The sequence below is a fragment of the Eubalaena glacialis genome, chromosome 13 (assembly GCF_028564815.1).
Source record: "Eubalaena glacialis isolate mEubGla1 chromosome 13, mEubGla1.1.hap2.+ XY, whole genome shotgun sequence".
NCBI classification, from domain to species: Eukaryota; Metazoa; Chordata; class Mammalia; order Artiodactyla; family Balaenidae; genus Eubalaena; species Eubalaena glacialis.
In genome coordinates, this window is record NC_083728.1 from 31,629,513 (window position 1) to 31,651,318 (window position 21,806).

The window sequence follows — 21,806 nt, forward strand, 5'->3', positions numbered from 1 at the left end:
TGGCTGTATCAATCTACATTCCCACCAACAGTGCAAGAGTGTTCCCTTTTCTCCACACCCTCTCCAGCATTTATTGTTTCTAGATTTTTTGATGATGGCCATTCTGACCGGTGTGAGATGATATCTCATTGTAGTTTTGATTTGCATCTCTCTAATGATTAATGATGTTGAGCATTCTTTCATGTGTCTGTTGGCAATCTGTATATCTTCTTTGTAGAAATGTCTATTTAGGTCTTCTGCCCATTTTTGGATTGGGTTGTTTGTTTTTTTGTTATTGAGCTGCATGAGCTGCTTGTAAATCTTGGAGATTAATCCTTTGTCAGTTGCTTCATTTGTAAATATTTTCTCCCATTCTGAGGGTTGTCTTTTGGTCTTGTTTATGGTTTCCTTTGCTGTGCAAAAGCTTTTAAGTTTCATTAGGTCCCATTTGTTTATTTGTGTTTTTATTTCCATTTCTCTAGGAGTTGGGTCAAAAAGGATCTTGCTGTGATTTATGTCATAGAGTGTTCTGCCTATGTTTTCCTCTAAGAGTTTGATAGTGTCTGGCCTTACATTTAGGTCTTTAATCCATTTTGAGTTTATTTTTGTGTATGGTGTTAGGGAGTGTTCTAATTTCATACTTTTACATGTACCTGCCCAGTTTTCCCAGCACCACTTATTGAAGAGGCTGTCTTTTCTCCACTGTATATGCTTGCCTCCTTTATCAAAGATAAGGTGACCATATGTGCGTGGGTTTATCTCTGGGCTTTCTATCCTGTTCCATTGATCTATGTTTCTGTTTTTGTGCCAGTACCAAACTGTCTTGATTACTGTAGCTTTGTAATATAGTCGGAAGTCAGGGAGCCTGATTCCTCCAGCTCCATTTTTCGTTCTCAAGATTGCTTTGGCTATTCGGGGTCTTTTGTGTTTCCATACAAATTGTGAAATTTTTTGTTCTAGTTCTGTGAAAAATGCCAGTGGTAGTTTAATAGGGATTGCATTGAATCTGTAGATTGCTTTGGGTAGTAGAGTCATTTTCACAATGTTGATTCTTCCAATCCAAGAACATGGTATATCTCTCCATCTATTTGTATCATCTTTAATTTCTTTCATCAGTGTCTTATAATTTTCTGCATACAGGTCTTTTGTCTCCTTAGGTAGGTTTATTCCTAGATATTTTATTCTTTTTGTTGCAATGGTAAATGGGAGTGATTTCTTAATTTCACTTTCAGATTTTTCATCATTAGTGTATAGGAATGCAAGAGATTTCTGTGCATTAATTTTGTATCCTGCTACTTTACCAAATTCATTGATTAGCTCTAGTAGGTTTCTGGTAGCATCTTTAGGATTCTCTATGTATAGTATCATGTCATCTGCAAACAGTGACAGCTTTACTTCTTCTTTTCCGATTTGGATTCCTTTTATTTCTTTTTCTTCTCTGATTGCTGTGGCTAATACTTCCAAAACTATGTTGAATAATAGTGGTGAGAGTGGGCAACCTTGTCTTGTTCCTGATCTTAGTGGAAATGGTTTCAGTTTTTCACCATTGAGGACAATATTGGCTGTGGGTTTGTCATATATGGCCTTTATTATGTTGAGGAAAGTTCCCTCTATGCCTACTTTCTGCAGGGCTTTTATCATAAATGGGTGTTGAATTTTGTCGAAAGCTTTCTCTGCATCTATTGAGATGATCATATGGTTTTTCTCCTTCAATTTGTTAATATGATGTATCACGTTGATTGATTTGCGTATATTGAAGAATCCTTGCATTCCTGGAATAAACCCCACTTGATCATGGTGTATGATCCTTTTAATGTGCTGTTGGATTCTGTTTGCTAGTATTTTGTTGAGGATTTTTGCATCTATGTTCATCAGTGATATTGGCCTGTAGTTTTCTTTCTTTGTGACATCTTTGTCTGGTTTTGGTATCAGGGTGATGGTGGCCTCGTAGAATGAGTTGGGGAGTGTTCCTCCCTCTGCAATATTTTGGAAGAGTTTGGGAAGGATAGGTGTTAGCTCTTCTCTAAATGTTTGATAGAATTCGCCTGTGAAGCCCTCTGGTCCTGGGCTTTTGTTTGTTGGAAGATTTTTAATCATAATCAGTTTATTTTTTAAAAAAAGAAAGAAAAAGACAAATATCTGAGGTTTTTTTTTTTTATCAGCAATGGGATTTTTCACCAACATACAAAAGGGATAGAGATTTGGCCCCACAGAGGACCAGAGCTTCACACAGTACACCACAGTTAGATGGGCTGCAGCAGTGTTTCTTTTTTTTTTTTTTTAATAAATTTATTTATTTTAATTTATTTGTTTATTTTTTTGGCTGCATTGGGCCTTCGTTGCTGCGTGCGGGCTTTCTCTAGTTCTGGCGAGCAAGGGCTACTCTTCATTGTGGTGCGTGGGCTTCTCCTTGCAGTGGCTTCTCTTGTTGCACAGCACAGGCTTTAGGCACGCGGGCTTCAGTAGTTGTGGCACGCAGGCTCAGTAGTTGTGGCTCGCGGGCTCTAGAATGCAGGCTCAGTAGTTGTGGCACACAGGCTTAGTTGCTCTGCGGCATGTGGGATCTTCCCAGACCAGGGATCGAACCTGTGTCCCCTGCATTGGCAGGCGGATCCTTAACCATGCAGCAGTGTTTCTTGAAGTGTGTTTGGTGGTCTCATTCTTCTTAGACCAGTTCCTGCTCCCTGGACAATACATCAGCATCCTCCCAGTAGTTAGTATTCTACTTTTGCTTCAAAAATGCTCAGAAAAAGAGACACCAGTAATTAGACTGCTGTGTTTTATAATTTGTGGTTCACAAACCATTAAAAACCATATATTTCTTATAAATACAAGACATCCAAGAAAAACTTTCTAAGAAAAAATTATCTTAGACTTTGTTAATCTTTTTAAAAAAACTGAGACATAAATTTACACTAAAAATGCACCCATGTGTATAGGTCAAAGAGTTTGGACAAATGAATATACCCTTGTTACCACCATCCTAATCAGATACAGAACATTTCTTTATCCCCAGAGAATTCCCTGTACCCCTTTGCAGTTAATCACCACTCCTAACCACTGATCTGATTTCCATCATTACAGATTTATCTTCCTTATTCTAGAATTTCATGTTCAAATGGAACCACACAGTATGTACTCTTTTGTGTTTAGCTTTTAGTCTCTCAGTAAGTGAGAGACTCTTAACAAACAGCTATATAAATTCACGTTATATTCCTGGCTTGTCCTAGTTATTCTATTATCTACAGCTGGTGTCTCCTAAAGATCATTAACTTCATCTTTAAATATATCAATTTTATGGTTAATTTTTGGATACTTCTTTCTACACAAAATTCCTGGTTATCCTATTTAGGTGTTGTTATTGTTTTCATGGAAGAACATTTCACCATGTCCTGGGTGTTCCTTTCCATTTTTAAGTCTTTCTTCAGTGGAACACTTTCTACCTATTATATTTTTAAAGCCTTCAGCAGAGGAAACGTGTAGCTTGATTCACTCACCATATTTTGCCCCAGTCAAAATCTAAGGGAAAGCAGGAACTCCAAGGTGCTCAAGGCTGGAGTGGTGGGACTTCCCTGGTGGCTCAGTGGTTAAGAATCCGTCTGCCAATGCAGGGGACACAGGTTCGAGCCCTGGTCCGGGAAGATCCCCCATGCTGCAGAGCAACTAAGCCCATGCACCACAACTACTGAGCCTGCGCTCTAGAGCCCGCGAGCCACAACTACTGAGCCCATGCACCAAAACTACTGAAGCCTGCACACCTAGAGCCCGTGCTCTGCCACAAGAGAAGCCACCGCAATGAGAAGCCTGTGCACCGCAACGAAGAGCAGCCCCCACTTGCCACAAAACTAGAGAAAGCCTGCGCGCAGCAACAAAGACTCAACACAGCCAAAAATAAATAAACAAATTTATATATATATAAAACAAAGACTGGAGTGGTGAAGCCCCTTTTATGGTGAGGCATCTGCTGATATGTGCCAGTCTTCTTGGGCCAAGGAAACACAAGTCCAAGCTCGCAGCCTAGCCCAGGTGGGTTCCTACATTAAGCCAGGAGGGAAGATAAAGCAAGTGGATACACACAGCCTCTTTCATTCACACCATTGTTCTTTTTTTATTTTCACCTTTTACTTTCATATAATCATGGAAAAAACCCTCTGTGTCTATTGTCCTATACATCTGTTCATAGGAAACATGTATAACTAACATACACATAACATGATCAATACCTGGAACCTGTTTAAACATTCTCATTCATTTATCCGGCTTTTTATTTCATTCCCTATTAAAATTTTTTTCTTTTCCTCAAGTATATTCTGTGAATTCTCAACTTATCCCCCATTTTTGTATCTTTAGCATTATTTCCCTCTTTCTTAGAGCTTTATGCTTTATTTTGTTACTTCATCCAACTTCTCTGGAATACTTTTCAGATCTCTTAAACGTGACTTCTGCTTTTACATTATCTATGTGATGCTGCCTGCAAATGCTCACAGCATGTACATTACTGTCTCTTTTTTCATCTGCAGTCCTCTATGTTCCTCTTTTAAGTTGATGTATTTACTCTAGGAGGGAGGCAGTCCATACAGAACACACCAAGAAGAGGCCTGACAGGGCAAATTCATCTCCCTTCCTGGTTAGCATCATCTACTGGAAGAGGTTGTTGGCCACATTACATCACGCACACCACTGTGCACTTCAGTCTAATTCAACAAGGCACTGGGTGCCAGGTCTGTAGTAAAGAAAGAAACAAGAAAAATGTGTTCAGAGAAGGGGAGAAGTCTCACATGACATGCTCACTTCAGAATTCTGCCTAGGTTTGGAATTTTTCCAGAAAAAAGGAGAAAATTCTTTTTTTTCCTTTTCCACTTCTATCTTCTGTATAAGTATATATATGTATATATAAATATATATATATACTTTTTCATATTCTTTTCCATTATGGTTTATTATAGGATATTAAATATAGTTCCCTGTGTTATACAGTAGGACCTTGTTTATCTATTTTATATATAGTAGTTTTTATCTGCTAGTTCCAAACTCCTAATTTATCCCTCCCTCACCCCCTTTCTCCTTGGGTAACCATAAGTTTGTTTTCTACGCCTGTGAGTCTGTTGTTTTGTAAATAAATTCATTTGTATCATATTTTAGATTCCACATATAAGTAACATCATATGGGATTTGTCTTTCTCTTTCTGGCTTACTTCACTTAGTATGATAATCTCTAGGTCCATCCACATTGCTGAAAATGGCATTATTTCACTCCTTTTTTATGGCTGAGTAGTATTCCACTGTATATATGTACCACATCTTCTTTATCCATTCCTCTGTCGATGGACATTTAGGTTGGCTCCATGTCTTGGCTATTGTAAATAGTGCTGCAATGAACACTGGGGTGCATGTATCTTTTTGAATTAGAGTTTTCTCCAGATATATGCTCAGGAGTGGGATTGCTGGATCATACAGTAGTTCTATTTTTAGTTTTTTGAGGACCCTCCATACTGTTTCTCATAGTGCCTGCACCAATTTACATTCTGGCCAACAGTGTAGGAGGGTTCTCTTTTCTCCACAACCTCTCCAGCATTTGTTATTTGTAGAGTTTTTATTTTTAAAAAAATATTTATTTATTTATTTATTTTTGGCTGCATCGGGTCTTAGTTGCAGCACATGGGCTCTTTTGTTGTGGCACGCGGGCTCTTCACTGCGGTGCACGAGCTTCTCTCTAGTTGGGCCGCGTGGGCTCTACAGCGCGTGGGCTCTGTAGTTGTGGCATGCAGGCTTAGTTGCCCTGCAGCATGTGGGATCTTAGCTCCCCAACCAGGGATCAAACCCACGTCCCTTGCATTGGAATGTGGATTCTTAACCACTGGACCACCAGGGAAGTCTCTGTAGACTTTTTAATGATGGCTAGTCTGACCGCTGAGAGGAGATACCTCACCATACTTTTGATTTGTATTTCTCTAATAATTAGTGATGCTGAACATTTTTTCATGTGCTTGTGGGCCATCTGTATGTCTTCTTTGGAGAAATGTCTGTTTAGGTCTTCTGCCCATTTTTTGATTGGGTTGTTTGTGTTTCTGATATTGAGTTGCATGAACCGTTTGTATATTTTGGAACTTAAGCCTTTGTTGGTTGCATAGTTTGTAAGTATTTTCTCCCATTCCGTTAGGTTGTCTTCATTTTGTTTATGGTTTCCTTTGCTGTGCAAAAGCTTATAAGTTTGATTACGTCCCATTTGTTTATTTTTGCTTTTATTTCTATTGTCTTGGGAGTCTGACCTAAGAAAACATGCAAGGCCTTTCTTCAAGGTTCACCTATAATAAAAATAGGCTGCTGTGGCCTGCCCTATGTTAGATCCAGGAACTTAACAAGCGTTTCAAAATTATGTGTATATAGAGGGATGCACTCTGGGTTTCTAAAAGCAAACTTGGGAAACATACAGTTAGAACTGGGCACATTAATGGGAATTCCCTGGTGGTTTAGTGTTTAGGACTCAGCTCTTTCACTGCCGTGGGCCCAGGTTCAATCCCTGGTCGGGGAACTAAGATCCCACAAGCTCCACAGTGAGGCCAAAAAAAAGAGAACTGGGCATATTAACAAATTTGGGAACTTTCTAATGTCCAACTTATTTTTAAAAGTTTTACCCTTAGTTCTATTAAAAAAGAAAAAAAGATTTATCAAATCAAAACCTTTCCTTATGAGAGACCTTCAAGATGGCAGAGGAGTAAGGCATGGAGATCACCTTCCTTTCCACAAATACATCAGAAATACATCTACATGTGGAACAACTCCTACAGAACACCTACTGAATGCTGGCAGAAGAGCTGACTTCCCAAAAGGCAAGAAACTCCCCACATACCTGGGTAGGGCAAAGGAAAAAAGAAAAAACAGAGACAAAAGAATAGGGACAGGACCTGCACCCCTGGGAGGGAGCTGTGAAGGAGGAAAAGTTTCCACACACTATGAAGCTCCTTCACTGGCGGAGACAGGGGGTGGCGGGGGGAGGCTTCGGAGCCATGGAGGAGAGCGCAGCAATAGCGGTGCAGAGGGCGAAGCGGAGAGATTCCCGCACAGAGGATTGGTGCCGACCAGCACTCACCAGCCTGAGAGGCTTGTCTGCTCACCTGCTGGGATGGGTGGGGGCTGGGAGCTGAGGCTCGGGCTTCAGAGGTCGGATCCCAGGGAGAGGACTGGAGTTGGCTGCGTGAACACAGCCTGAAGGGGGCTAGTGCACCACAGCTAGCAGGGAGGGAGTCCAGGAAAAAGTCTGGAACTGCCTAAGAGGCAAGAGACCATTCCTTCGGGGTGCACGAGGAGAGGGGATTCAGAGCACCGCCTAAACGAGTTCCAGAGACGGGCGCAAGCTGCGGCTATCAGAGTGGACACCAGAGATGGGCATGAAACGCTAAGGCTGCTGCTGCAGCCACCAAGAAGCCTGTGTGCAAGCACAGGTCACTATCCACACCTCCCCTCCCGGGAGCTTGTGCAGCCCGCCACTGCCAGGGTTCCGTGATCCAGGGACAACTTCCCCAGGAGAACACACAGCACGGCTCAGGCTGTTGCAACGTCATGCCAGCCTCTGCCGCTGCAGGCTCACCCTGCATTCCATACCCCTCCCACCTCCTGGCCTGAGTGAGCCAGAGCCCCCTAATCAGCTGTTACTTTAACCCCGTCCTGTAGGCGACCTACACGCAGAGGCAGGGCCAAATCCAAAGCTGAACCCCAGGAGCTGTGCGAACAAAGAAGAGAAAGGGAAATCTCTCCCAGCAGCCTCAGGAGCAGCAGATTAAATTTCCACAATCAACTTGATGTACCCTGCATCTCTGGAATACCTGAATAGACAATGAATCATCCCAAAATTGAGGCAGTGGATTTTGGGAGCAACTGTAGACTTGGGGTTTGCTTTCTGCATCTAATCTCTTTCTGGATTTACGTTTATCTTAGTTTAGTATTTAGACTTTATTATCATTGGTAGATTTGTTTATTGATTTGGTTGCTCTCTTCCTTTTTTTTTATATATACAGATATATATATATATTTTTCCTTTTTCTCTTTTTGTGAGTTTGTATGTGTATTCTTCTTTGTGTGATCTTGTCTGTATAGCTTTGCTTTTACCATTTGTCCTAGGGTTCTGTCTGTCTGCTTTTATTTTGTAGAGTTTTTAGCACTTGTTATCATTGGTAGATTTGTTTTTCGTTTTGGTTGCTCTCTTCTTTCTTTTTTTTCCTTTTTTATTACTTTTTAATTTTTTAAAATTATTTTTTAATTTCAATAATGTTATTTTATTTTATTTTATTATTACCTTTCCCTCCTTCCTCCCTTCCTCCCTTCCTTTTTCTCCATTTCTTCTGAGCTGTGTGGCTGACAGGGTCTTCGTGCTCCAGCCAGGTGTCAGGCTTGTGCCCCTGAGTTGGGAGAACCAAGTTCAGGACATTGGTCCAACAGAGACCTCGTGGCTCCATGTAATATCAAATGGCAAAAGCTCTCCCAGAGATCTCCATCTCAATGCTAAGACCCAGCTCCACTCAATGACCAGCAAGCTACAGTGCTGGACACCCTATGCCGAACAACTAGCAAGACAGGAACACAACCCCACCCATTAGCAGAGAGGCTGCCTAAAATCATAATAAGGTCACAGACACCCCAGGACACACCCCCGGACGTGGACCTGCCCACCAGAAAGACAAGATCCAGCCTCAACCACCAGAACACAGGCACCAGTCTCCTCCACCAGAAAGCCTACACAACCCACTGAAACAACCTTAGTCACTGGGGGCAGACACCAAAAACAACGGGAACTAAGAACATGCAGGCTGCGAAAAGGAGACCCCAAACACAGTAAGGTAAGCAAAATGAGAAGACAGAAAAACACAGAGCAGTGGAAGGAGCAAGGTAAAAACCCACCAGACCAAACAAATGAAAAGGAAATAGGCAGTCTACCTGAAAAAGAATTCAGAGTAATGATAGTAAAGATGATCCAAAATCTTGGAAATAGTATGGAGAAAATACAAGAAATGATTAACAAGGACCTAGAAGGACTAAAGAGCAAACAAACAATGATGAACAACACAATAAATGCAATTAAAAATTCTGTAGAAGGAATCAATAGCAGAATACCTGAGGCAGAAGAACGGATAAGTGACCTGGAAGATAAAATAGTGGAAATAACTACTGCAGAGCAGAATAAAGAAAAAAGAATGAAAAGAATTGAGGAGTCTCAGAGACCTCTGGGACAACATTAAACACACCAACATTCGAATTATAGGGGTCCCAGAAGAAGAAGAGAAAAAGAAAGGGACTGAGAAAATATTTGAAGAGATTATAGTTGAAAACATCCCTAATATGGTAAAGGAAATAGTCAATCAAGTCCAGGAAGTGCAGAGAGTCCCATACAGGATAAATCCAAGGAGAAACACGCCAAGACACATATTAATCAAACTATCAAAAATTAAATACAAAGAAAAAATATTAAAAGCAGCAAGAGAAAAGCAACAAATAACATACAAGGGAATCCCCAAAAGGTTAACAGCTGATCTTGCAGCACAAACTCTGCAAGCCAGAAGGGGGTGGCAGGACATATTTAAAGTGATGAAAGGGAAAAACCTACAACCAAGATTACTCTACCCAGCAAGGATCTCATTCAGATTTGACGGAGAAATTAAAACCTTTATAGACAAGCAAAAGCTAAGAGAATTCAGCACCATCAAGCCAGCTTTAAAACAAATGCTAAAGGAACTTCTTTAGGCAGGAAACTCAAGAGAAGGAAAAGACCTACAATAACAAACCCAAAACAATTAAAATGGTAATAGGAACATACATATCGATAACTACCTTAAATGTAAATGGATTAAATGCTCCAACCAAAAGACACAGACTGGCTGAATGGATACAAAAACAAGACCTGTATATATGCTGTCTACAAGACACCCACTTCAGACCTAGGGACACATACAGACTGAAAGTGAGGGGATGGAAAAAGATATTCGATGCAAAAGGAAATCAAAAGAAAGCTGGAGTAGCAATACTCATATCAGATAAAATAGATATTAAAATAAAGAATGTTGCAAGAGAGAAGGAAGGACAGTACATAATGATCAAGGGATCAATCCAAGAAGAAGATATAACAATTACAAAAATACTAGCAAACAGAATCCAACAGCACTTTAAAAGGATCATACACCATGATCAAGTGGGATTTATCCCAGGAATGCAAGGATTCTTCAATATATGCAAATCAATCAATGTGTTAAACCATATTAACAAATTGAATAAAAACCATATGATCATCTCAACAGATGCAGAAAAAGCTTTTGACAAAATTTAACACCCATTTATGATAAAAACCCTCCAGAAAGTAGGCATAGAGGGAATTTACCTGAACATAATAAAGGCCATATATGACAAACACACAGCCAACATCGTTCTCAATGGTGAAAAACTGAAACCATTTCCTCTAAGATCAGGAACAAGACAAGGTTGTCCACTCTCACCACTATTATTCAACATAGTTTTGGAAGTTTTAGCCACAGCAATCAGAGAAGAAAAAGAAATAAAAGGAATACAAATCGGAAAAGAAGAAGTAAAGCTGTCACTGTTTGCAGATGACATGATACTAGACATAGAGAATCCTAAAGATGCTACCAGGAAACTACAAGAGCTAATCAATGAATTTGGTAAAGTAGCAGGATACAAAATTAATGCACAGAAATCTCCTGCATTCCTATACACTAATGATGAAAAATCTGAAAGAGAAATTAAGGAAACACTCCCATTTACCACTGCAACAAAAAGAATAAAATACCTAGCTTTTGTCTACCTAAGGAGACAAAAGACCTGCATGCAGAAAATTATAGGACACTGATGAAAGAAATTAAAGATGACACAGATTGAGAGATATACCATATTCTTGGACTGGAAGAATCAACATTGTGAAAATGACTATACTACCCAAAGCAATCTACAGATTCAAGGCAATCCCTATCCAACTAACCGCCAATGGCATTTTTCACAGAACTAGAACAAAAAATTTCACTTTGTATGAAAACACAAAAGACCCTGAATAGCCAAAGCCATCTTGAGAAAGAAAAACGGAGCTGGAGGAATCAGGCTCCCAGACTTCAGACTATACTACAAAGCTACAGTAATCAAGACAGTATGGTACTGGCACAAAAACAGAAATATAGATCAATGGAACAGGATAGAATGGCCAGAGATAAACCCACGCACATATGGTCACCTTATTTTTGATAAAGGAGGCAAGAATATACAATGGAGAAAAGACAGCTTCTTCAATAAGTGGTGCTGTGAAAATTGGACAGCTATATGTAAAAGAATGAAATTAGAACACTCCCTAACACCATACACAAAAATAAACTCAAAATGGATTAAAGACCTAAATGTAAGGCCAGACACTATCAAACTCTTAGAGGAGAACATAGGCAGAACACTCTATGACATAAATCACAGCAAGATCCTTTCTGACCCACCTCCTAGAGAAATGGAAATAAAAACAAAAATAAACAAATGGGACCTAATGAAACTTAAAAGCTTTTGCACAGCAAAGGAAAACCTAAACAAGACGAAAAGACAACTCTCAGAATGGGAGAAAATATTTGCAAATGAAGCAACTGACAAAGGATTAATCTCCAAAATTTCCAAGCAGCTCATGTAGCTCAATATCAAAAAAAAACCCAATCCAAAAATGGGCAGAAGACCTAAATAGACATTTCTCCAAAGAAGATATACAGATTGCCAACAAACACATGAAAGGATGCTCAGCATCACTAATCATTAGAGAAATGCAAATCAGAACTACAATGAGGTATCACCTCACACCAGTGAGAATGGCCATCATCAAAAAAATCTACAAACAATAAATGCTAGAGAGGGTGTTGATTAAAGGGAACCCTTTTGCACTGTTGGTGGGAATGTAAATTGATACAGCCACTAACTATGGAGAACAGCATGGAGGTTCCTTAGAAAACTAAAAACAGAACTACCATACGACCCAGCAATCCCACTACTGGGCATATACCCTGAAAACCATAATTGAAAAGGAGTCACGTACCACAGTGTTCATTGCAACTCTATGTACAATAGCCAGGACATGGAAGCAACCTAAGTGCCCATTGACAGATGAATGGATAAAGAAAATGTGGCACATATATACAATGGAATATTACTCAGCCATAAAAAGAAATGAAATTGAGTTATTTATAGTGAGATGGATGGACCTAGAGTCTGTCATACAGAGTGAAGTAAGTCAGAAAGAGAAAAACAAACACCGTATGCTAACACATATATATGCAATCTAAAAAAAAAAAAAAGGTTCTGAAGAACCTAGGGGCAGGACAGGAATAAAGACGCAGACGTAGAGAATGGACTTGAGGACACGGGGAGGGGGATGGGTAAGCTGGGGGAAGTGAGAGAGTGGCATGGACATATATACACTACCAAATGTAAAACAGATAGCTAGTGGGAAGCAACCGCATAGCACGGGGAGATCAACTCGGTGTTTGTGACCACCTAGAGGGGTGGGATAGGGAGGCTGGGAGGGAGATGCAAGGAGGAGATATGGGTATGTAGGTACATGTATAGCTGATTCACTTTGTTATAAAGCAGAAACTAACACAGCATTGTGAAACAATTATACTCCAACAAAGATAAAAGAAAAAAAAACACAAAGAAAATAACGGAGTCCGTCAGTGTCACGCGGAGAGGAAGTCTCCGCTGCCGCCACCGCCACCGCCGGACCCCAGGCCCCCACGACCCCGCCTGCCGCGTCGCCATGGCCTGCCAGCCGCGAAGTCCCCCGGGTGCGGGAGCCGTCACGACAGCGACGACAGCCCGCCGCCGGCCGCGAGATGGACGCAAGTGCACGGCCGAGGGGAGGCGCCGGAAGTCCGGGGACGCTGAGGGCCCCGCGAGGCCGCCGGGCGACCGCAGACCCGATAGCTTTACCACTCCCAAATGCCCTAAGCCCCGTTCTAGATGTTCAGACTGGGCAAGTGCAGTCGAAGAAGATGAAATGAGGACTAGAGTTAACAACGAAATTGCAAGATATAAAAGGGAACTCCTCATAAATGACTCTGGAAGAGAGAGAAAATCATCATCAGGAAGTTCGGATTCGAAGGAGTCTATGTCAACATTGCCAGCTGACTTGGAGACCGATGAAAGTGTCCTGATGAGGAGACAGAAGCAGATCGACTATGGGAAGAACACCAAGTCCCAAGGCACCTTTGACAGCCTGGCATTCATCCCAAAACCTCCAACAAATTCAAGAAGTATAGTCCACGATCGTGGGACCAGCAGATCAAACTCTGGAAGGTGGCTCTGCATTTTTGGGATCCTTCAGCGGAAGAAGGATGTGATTTGCAAGAAATACATCCTGTTGACCTCGGGGAGATGGAGATGGAATCCGCGGAGAGCAGCTCTGAGTCCCAGACGAGCTCTCAGGATAACTTTGACATGTACTGTGGCACATCCATGAAAGTTAGAAACGTGGACTGTCCGGCAGAGGACGAGTTTGACTTGAAAGCCTGTTTAACTGAACCCTTGAAACTGACTTCAGTTTCATGACTTCTCAGCCATGAGCTAACTGGCGCCACCTGGAGGCCACTGGGAGCAGCGCTGCCTCCCCAGGTGGGAGGTGGGCCGCCAAGCATGCATCCTGCGTTTGTAACTGGAGGTTTCTGTTAATAGTGTACAGCCTCATGGTGAATTGTTGTTCTTGCCTTATTTTCTTAAGAAACGTTAATTTTATGTATAGGGAGTGTATTCTGCGTGTTTTAAACTGTAAATGGAACTAAATCCGAGGAAAATTGAACTCGAAGCAATCTTGCAACAATCTTAATTGCTTAATCTCCTGCACCCTTGAAGTCAACCTGACAAGTGTACCGTAACTGGATTTCCACAAGTATTTTAGACATTAAATTACTACTTGTCAGATGGCTGGTTTGGGCTTAAGCATATGTTCACTGTGCTTTCTTTACTGGTATCTGACCGAGTGTTCTCATAATCAGATACCTTTAATATCTTTATGGAAAGGGTTAGGGTTTGGGCCATTTGTCAATATGTCAAGATTGGTTTTTTTCCTCATACAGAGCACTGAATAGTAAGATATTAAATTGAGCTGGTAAATTAATGGGGTTTATGTAAGTTATACAGTCTTAATTTGGTATTTGTAAATAGCACTAAGTAGGCCTTCTACCTATACTGTTTCCAAGAGTTAAGAAAGCAGAAGGATTTAGAAAGAACTTTTTTTTTTTACAATCAGTTAATTTACCATGTAAAATTGCTGTGAATGATAATGTGTACAGATTTTCTGTTCAAATATTCAATTGTAAACTTCTTGTTATGACTGTTGTGTTTCTATTGCTTTTGTATGGAATGACATTGCAAAAATAAAAAGGACCTTCTTTAACTATGTTGCCAAAAAAAAAAAATAATAAGAAAATTAAAAAAATAGAAAAACCCTTTAATGCAGGTTAGCCAATCCAAAAAAAAACCTTTCCTTATTATCAAAGGTTGTAATTAAAATTTTAATTACGATTTTATTGTGTTTTTCATCTCAACTATATAACAGAAACTCCGAGATGACAGAATCTGTGATGTTTTGATCATTATGGCATTCCCAGCATCTAGGATGTGCTGAGAATACATTTATTAAATGAAAGATTAAGTAATAATACAAACTTACCAAGTATGTACACGATCAAATGAAAACTTCTCTCAAAAAACACATTTCAAACAAATATCGTATATTAACACATATATGTGGAATCTAGAAAAATGGTATGGATGAACCGGTTTGCAGGGCAGAAATAGAGACACAGAAGAAGAGTACAAACGTATGGACACCAAGGGGGGAAAGCGGGGGTGGTGGTGGTGGTGGGATGAATTGGGAGATTGGGATTGACATATATACACTAATATGTATAAAATAGATAACTAATAAGAACCTGCTGTATAAAAAATAAAATTCAAAAAAACCCCCCAAAAATCACATTTCAGTGCCTTATAATATTGTCCCAAATGCCATGTTCTTGAGGCTCTGCAGAAGCCTTCTTGCAATAATCTAGAAGTTTCAGTTTCTGGTATCTTCCCATTCCCTTTTTTGTTCCTATTAGCTTTTTTGAGATATAATTTATGTACCTATAATTCATTTTCAGTGTACCTTATTTTAAGTGTAATTCAATGATTTTTAGTAAATTTGAGTTGTGCAATCATCACCATAATCCACTTCCAGATGATTTTTATCATCCCCAAAAGGAAACTGTACTCATTAGGTGTCATTCCCTATTCCAACCCCCAGCCCAAGGCAACTACTAATCCACTTCGTCTCTAAAGATTTGCCTTTTCTGGACATCTTATGTAAATGGAATCACAATATATGGTATTTTGTGTCTGGCTTCTTTCATTTAGCATAATGTCTTCAGTATTCATCCACATTATAGCCTATATTAGTACTTTGTTTCCTTTTATTGACAAATAGTATTCCATTTTACGGATAAACTGTATTTTCTTTATTCACTTACCAGTTGACTGGACACTTGGATTGTTTCCATTTTTTGGCTATTATAAATAATAAAGTTATAATAGACAGTCAAGAATAAATGTGGAGGGAGGGGCAAGATGGCGGAAGAGTAAGACGCGGAGATCACCTTCCTTCCCACAGATACATGAGAAATACATCTACACGTGGAACTGCTCCTACAGAACACCCACTGAACGCTGGCAGAAGACATCAGACCTCCCAAAAGGCAAGAAAATCCCCACGTACTTGGGTAGGGCAAAAGAAAAAAGAAATAACAGAGACAAAAGAATAGGGACGGGACCTGCACCAGTGGGAGGGAGCTGTGAAGGAGGAAAGGTTTCCACACACTAGGAAGCCCCTTCGCGGGCAGAGACTGCGGGTAACAGAGGGGGGAAACTTCAGAGCCACGGAGGAGAGCGCAGCCACAGGGGTGCGGAGGGCAAAGCGGAGAGATTCCCGCACAGAGGAGCGGTGCCGACCAGCACTCACCAGCCCGAGAGGCTTCTCTGCTCACCTGCCGGGGCGGGCAGGGGCTGGGAGCTGGGGCTCAGGCTTCAGTGCTAGCCGGGAAGGAGTCCGGGAAAAAGACTGCAGCTGCCGAAGAGGCAAGAGACTTTTTCTTGCCTCTTTGTTTCGCGGCGCGCAAGGAGAGGGGATTCAGAGCGCTGCCTAAACGAGCTCCAGAGACGGGCGCGAGCCGCGGCTATCAGCGCGGATCCCACAGCAACAGGGACGCAGAGGGAAAAACGGAGAGATTCCCGCACAGAGGCTCGGCGTCGAGCAGCACTCACCAGCCTGAGAGGCTTGTCTGCTCACCCGCCGGGGCGGGCGGGGGCTGGGAGCTGAGGCGCGGGCTTCGGTCGGATCCCAGGGAGAGGACTGGGGTTGGCTGCGTGAACACAGCCTGAAGGGGTTAGCGCACCACAACTAGCCGGGAGGGAGCCCGAGAAAAAGTCTGCAGCTGCCGAAGAGGCAAGAGACTTTTTCTTGCCTCTTTGTTTCGTGGCGTGCAAGGAGAGGGGATTCAGAGCGCCGCTTAAACGAACTCCAGAGACGGGCGCGAGCCGCAGCTATCAGCGCGGACCCCAGAGATGGGCATGAGACGCTAAGGCTGCTGCGGCCGCCACCAAAAAGCCTGTGGGCGAGCTCAGGTCATTCTCCACACCGCCCCTCCCGGGAGCCTGTGCAGCCCCCCACGGCCAGGCTCCCGTAATCTGGGGACAACTTCCCCGGGAGAGCGCACGGCGCGCCTCAGGCTGCTGCAACGTCACGCCGGCTTCTGCCGCCGCAGGCTCGCCCCGCCTCCTCCGTACAGCTCCCTCCCCCCGGCCTGACTGAGCCAGAGCCCCCGAATCAGCTGCTCCTTTAACCCCGTTCTGTCTGGGCGGGGAACAGACGCCCTCAGGCGACCTACATGCAGAGGCGGGTCCAAATCCAAAGCTGAACCCCAGGAGCTGTACGAACAAAGAAGAGAAAGGGAAATCTCTCCCAGCAGCCTCAGAAGCAGCGGATTAAAGCTCCACAAACAACTTGATGGGCCTGCATCTGTTGAATACCTGAATAGACAACGAATCATCCCAAATTTAGGAGGTGGACTTTGGGAGCAGGATATATTAACTTTTCCCCTTTTCCTTTTTTTGTGAGTGTATATGTGTATGCTTCTGGGTGAGATTTTGTCTGTATAGCTTTGCTCTCACCGTTAGTCCTAGGGTTAGGTCCGTCTGTTTTTTTTTTTTTTTTTACTTAAAAAAATTTTTTTTCCCTAATACATGTTTTCTTAATAATCTTTTCCTTATTTTCTATTTTTAAAAAATTAAAAAAAATTTTTAAATAACTTTTTTCATATTTTTTATTTTAAAAAATTAAAAAAATTTTTTCTTAATAAATTTTTTCTTAATAATTTTTTTCTTATTTTTAGTATAAAAAATTAATAAATCTATTTTTAAAAATTAAAAAAAATTTTTTTTCTTAATAAATTTATTCTTAATTTTTTTTTCTTATTTTTTATTATAATTGCTTTATTTTATTTTATTTTATCCTCTTTCTTTCTTTCTTTCCATTTTTTCTCCCTTTTATCCTAAGCCTTGTGGATGAAAGGCTCTTGGTGCTCCAGCCAGGCATCAGGGCTGTGCCTCTGAGGTGGGAGAGCCAACTTCAGGACACTGGTCCACAAGAGACCTCCCAGCTCCACGTAATACCAAACGGTGAAAATCTCTCAGAGATCTCCATCTAAACATCAAGACCCAGCTTCACTCAACGACCAGCAAGCTACAGTGCTGGATACCCTATGCCAAACAACTAGCAAGACAGGAACACAGCCCCATCCATTAGCAGAGAGGCTGCCTAAAATCATAATAAGGCCACAGACACCCCAAAATACACCACCAGACGTGGACGAGCCCACCAGAAAGACAAGATCCAGCCTCATCCACCAGAACACAGGCACTAGTTCCCTCCACCAGGAAACCTACACAACCCACTGAACCAACCTTAGCCACTGGGGACAGATACCAAAAACAATGGGAACTACGAACCTGCAGCCTGTGAAAAGGAGACCCCAAACACAGTAAGATAAGCAAAATGAGAAGACAGAAAAACACACAGCAGATGAAGGAGCAGGGTCAAAACACACCAGACCTAACAAATGAAGAGGAAATAGGTAGTCTACCTGAAAAAGAATTCAGAATAATGATAGTAAGGATGATCCAAAATCTTGGAAATAGAATAGACAAAATGCAAGAAACATTTAACAAGGACGTAGAAGAACTAAAGAGGAACCAAGCAACGATGAAAAGCACAATAAATGAAATTAAAAATACTCTAGATGGGATCAATAGCAGAATAACTGAGGCAGAAGAATGGATAAGTGACCTGGAAGATAAAATGGTGGAAATAACTACTGCAGAGCAGAATAAAGAAAAAAGAATGAAAAGAACTGAGGACAGTCTCAGAGACCTCTGGGACAACCTTAAACGCACCAACATTCGAATTATAGGGGTCCCAGAAGAAGAAGAGAAAAAGAAAGGGACTGAGAAAATATTTGAAGAGATTATAGTTGAAAACTTCCCTAATATGGGAAAGGAAGTAGTTAATCAAGTCCTGGAAGCACAGAGAGTCCCATACAGGATAAATCCAAGGAGAAACACACCAAGACACATATTAATCAAACTATCAAAAATTAAATACAAAGAAAACATATTAAAAGCAGCAAGGGAAAAACAACAAATAACACACAAGGGCATCCCCATAAGGTTAACAGCTGATCTTTCAGCAGAAACTCTGCAAGCCAGAAGGGAGTGGCAGGATATACTTAAAGTGATGAAGGAGAAAAACCTACAACCAAGATTACTCTACCCAGCAAGGATCTCATTCAGATTTGATGGAGAAATTAAAACCTTTACAGACAAGCAAAAGCTGAGAGAGTTCAGCACCACCAAACCAGCTTTACAACAAATGCTAAAGGAACTTCTCTAGGCAAGAAACACAAGAGAAGGAAAACACCTACAATAACAAACCCAAAACATTTAAAAAAATGGGAATAGGAACATACATATCGATAATTACCTTAAATGTAAATGGATTAAATGCTCCCACCAAAAGACACAGACTGGCTGAATGGATACAAAAACAAGACCCGTATATATGCTGTCTACAAGAGACCCACTTCAGACCTAGGGACACATACAGATTGAAAGTGAAGGGATGGAAAAAGATATTCGATGCAAATGGAAATCAAAAGAAAGCTGGAGTAGCAATTCTCATATCAGACAAAATAGACTTTAAAATAAAGACTATTACAAGAGACAAAGAAGGACACTATATAATGATCAAGGGATCGATCCAAGAGGAAGGTATAACAATTGTAAATATTTATGCACCCAACATAGGAGCACCTCAATACATAAGGCAAATACTAACAGCCATAAAAGGGGAAATCGACAGTAACACAATCATAGTAGGGGACTTTAACACCCCACTTTCACCAATGGACAGATCATCCAAAATGAAAATAAATAAGGAAACACAAGCTTTAAATGATACATTAAACAAGATGGACTTAATTGATATTTATAGGACATTCCACCCAAAAACAACAGAATACACATTTTTCTCAAGTGCTCATGGAACATTCTCCAGGATAGATCATATCTTGGGTCACAAATCAAGCCTTGGTAAATTTAAGAAAATTGAAATCGTATCAAGTATCTTTTCCGACCACAACGCTATGAGACTAGACATCAATTACAGGAAAAGATCTGTAAAAAATACAAACACATGGAGGCTACACAATACACTACTTAATAACGAAGTGATCACTGAAGAAATCAAAGGGGAAATCAAAAAATACCTAGAAACAAATGACAATGGAGACACGACGATCCAAAACCTAAGGGATGCAGCAAAAGCAGTTCTAAGAGGGAAGTTTATAGCAATACAAGCCTACATCAAGAAACAGGAAACATCTCGAATAAACAACCTAACCTTGCACCTAAAGCAATTAGAGAAAGAAGAACAAAAAAACCCCAAAGCTAGCAGAAGGAAAGAAGTCATAAAGATCAGATCAGAAATAAATGAAAAAGAAATGAAGGAAACAATAGCAAAAATCAATGAAACTAAAAGCTGGTTCTTTGAGAAGATAAACAAAATTGATAAACCATTAGCCAGACTCATCAAAAGAAAAAGGGAGAAGACTCAAATCAATAGAATTAGAAATGAAAAAGGAGAAGTAACCACTGACACTGCAGAAATACAAACGATCATGAGAGATTACTACAAGCAACTCTATGCCAATAAAATGGACAACCTGGAAGAAATGGACAGATTCTTAGAAATGCACAACCTGCCAAGACTGAACCAGGAAGAAATAGAAAATATGAACAGACCAATCACAAGCACTGAAATTGAAACTGTGATTAAAAATCTTCCAACACACAAAAGCCCAGGACCAGATGGCTTCACAGGCGAATTCTATCAAACATTTAGAGAAGAGCTAACACCTATCCTTCTCAAACTCTTCCAAAATATTGCAGAGGGAGGAACACTCCCAAACTCATTCTACGAGGCCACCATCACCCTGATACCAAAACCAGACAAAGATGTCACAAAGAAAGAAAACTACAGGCCAATATCACTGATGAACATAGATGCAAAAATCCTCAACAAAATACTAGCAAACAGAATCCAACAGCACATTAAAAGGATTATACACCATGATCAAGTGGGGTTTATTCCAGGAATGCAAGGATTCTTCAATATACGCAAATCAATCAACGTGATACATCATATTAACAAATTGAAGGAGAAAAACCATATGATCATCTCAATAGATGCAGAGAAAGCTTTTGACAAAATTCAACACCCATTTATGATAAAAGCCCTGCAGAAAGTAGGCATAGAGGGAACTTTCCTCAACATAATAAAGGCCATATATGACAAACCCACAGCCAACATCGTTCTCAATGGTGAAAAACTGAAACCATTTCCACTAAGATCAGGAACAAGACAAGGTTGCCCACTCTCACCACTATTATTCAACATAGTTTTGGAAGTGTTAGCCACAGCAATCAGAGAAGAAAAAGAAATAAAAGGAATCCAAATCGGAAAAGAAGAAGTAAAGCTGTCACTGTTTGCAGATGACATGATACTATACATAGAGAATCCTAAAGATGCTACCAGAAAACTACTAGAGCTAATCAATGAATTTGGGAAAGTAGCAGGATACAAAATTAATGCACAGAAATCTCTTGCATTCCTGTATACTAATGATGAAAAATCTGAAAGTGAAATTAAGAAAACACTGCCGTTTACCATTGCAACAAAAAGAATAAAATATCTAGGAATAAACCTACCTAAGGAGACAAAAGACCTGTATGCAGAAAATTATAGGACACTGATGAAAGAAATTAAAGATGATACAAATAGATGGAGAGATATACCATGTTCTTGGATTGGAAGAATCAACATTGTGAAAATGACTCTGCTACCCAAAGCAATCTACAGATTCAATGCAATCCCTATCAAACTACCACTAGCATTTTTCACAGAACTAGAACAAAAAAATCTCACAATTTGTATGGAAACACAAAAGACCCCGAATAGCCGAAGCAATCTTGAGAACGAAAAATGGAGCTGGAGGAATCAGGCTCCCTGACTTCAGACTATATTACAAAGCTACAGTAATCAAGACAGTTTGGTACTGGCACAAAAACAGAAATATAGATCAATGGAACAGGATAGAAAGCCCAGAGATAAGCCCACGCACATATGGTCACCTTATCTTTGATAAAGGAGGCAAGCATAT

The 21,806-nt window shown here is 40.7% G+C and overlaps 1 protein-coding gene and 1 pseudogene across 1 annotated transcript in view; one reads left to right on the forward strand and one right to left on the reverse strand.

Moving 5' to 3' along the window:
- Positions 1-21,806, reverse strand: part of RNF24 (ring finger protein 24) — a 145,443-nt gene that overhangs the window by 52,009 nt on the left and 71,628 nt on the right. The gene's annotated exons all lie outside the window — the stretch shown is intronic.
- Positions 12,758-13,548, forward strand: LOC133103957 (histone RNA hairpin-binding protein-like; annotated as a pseudogene).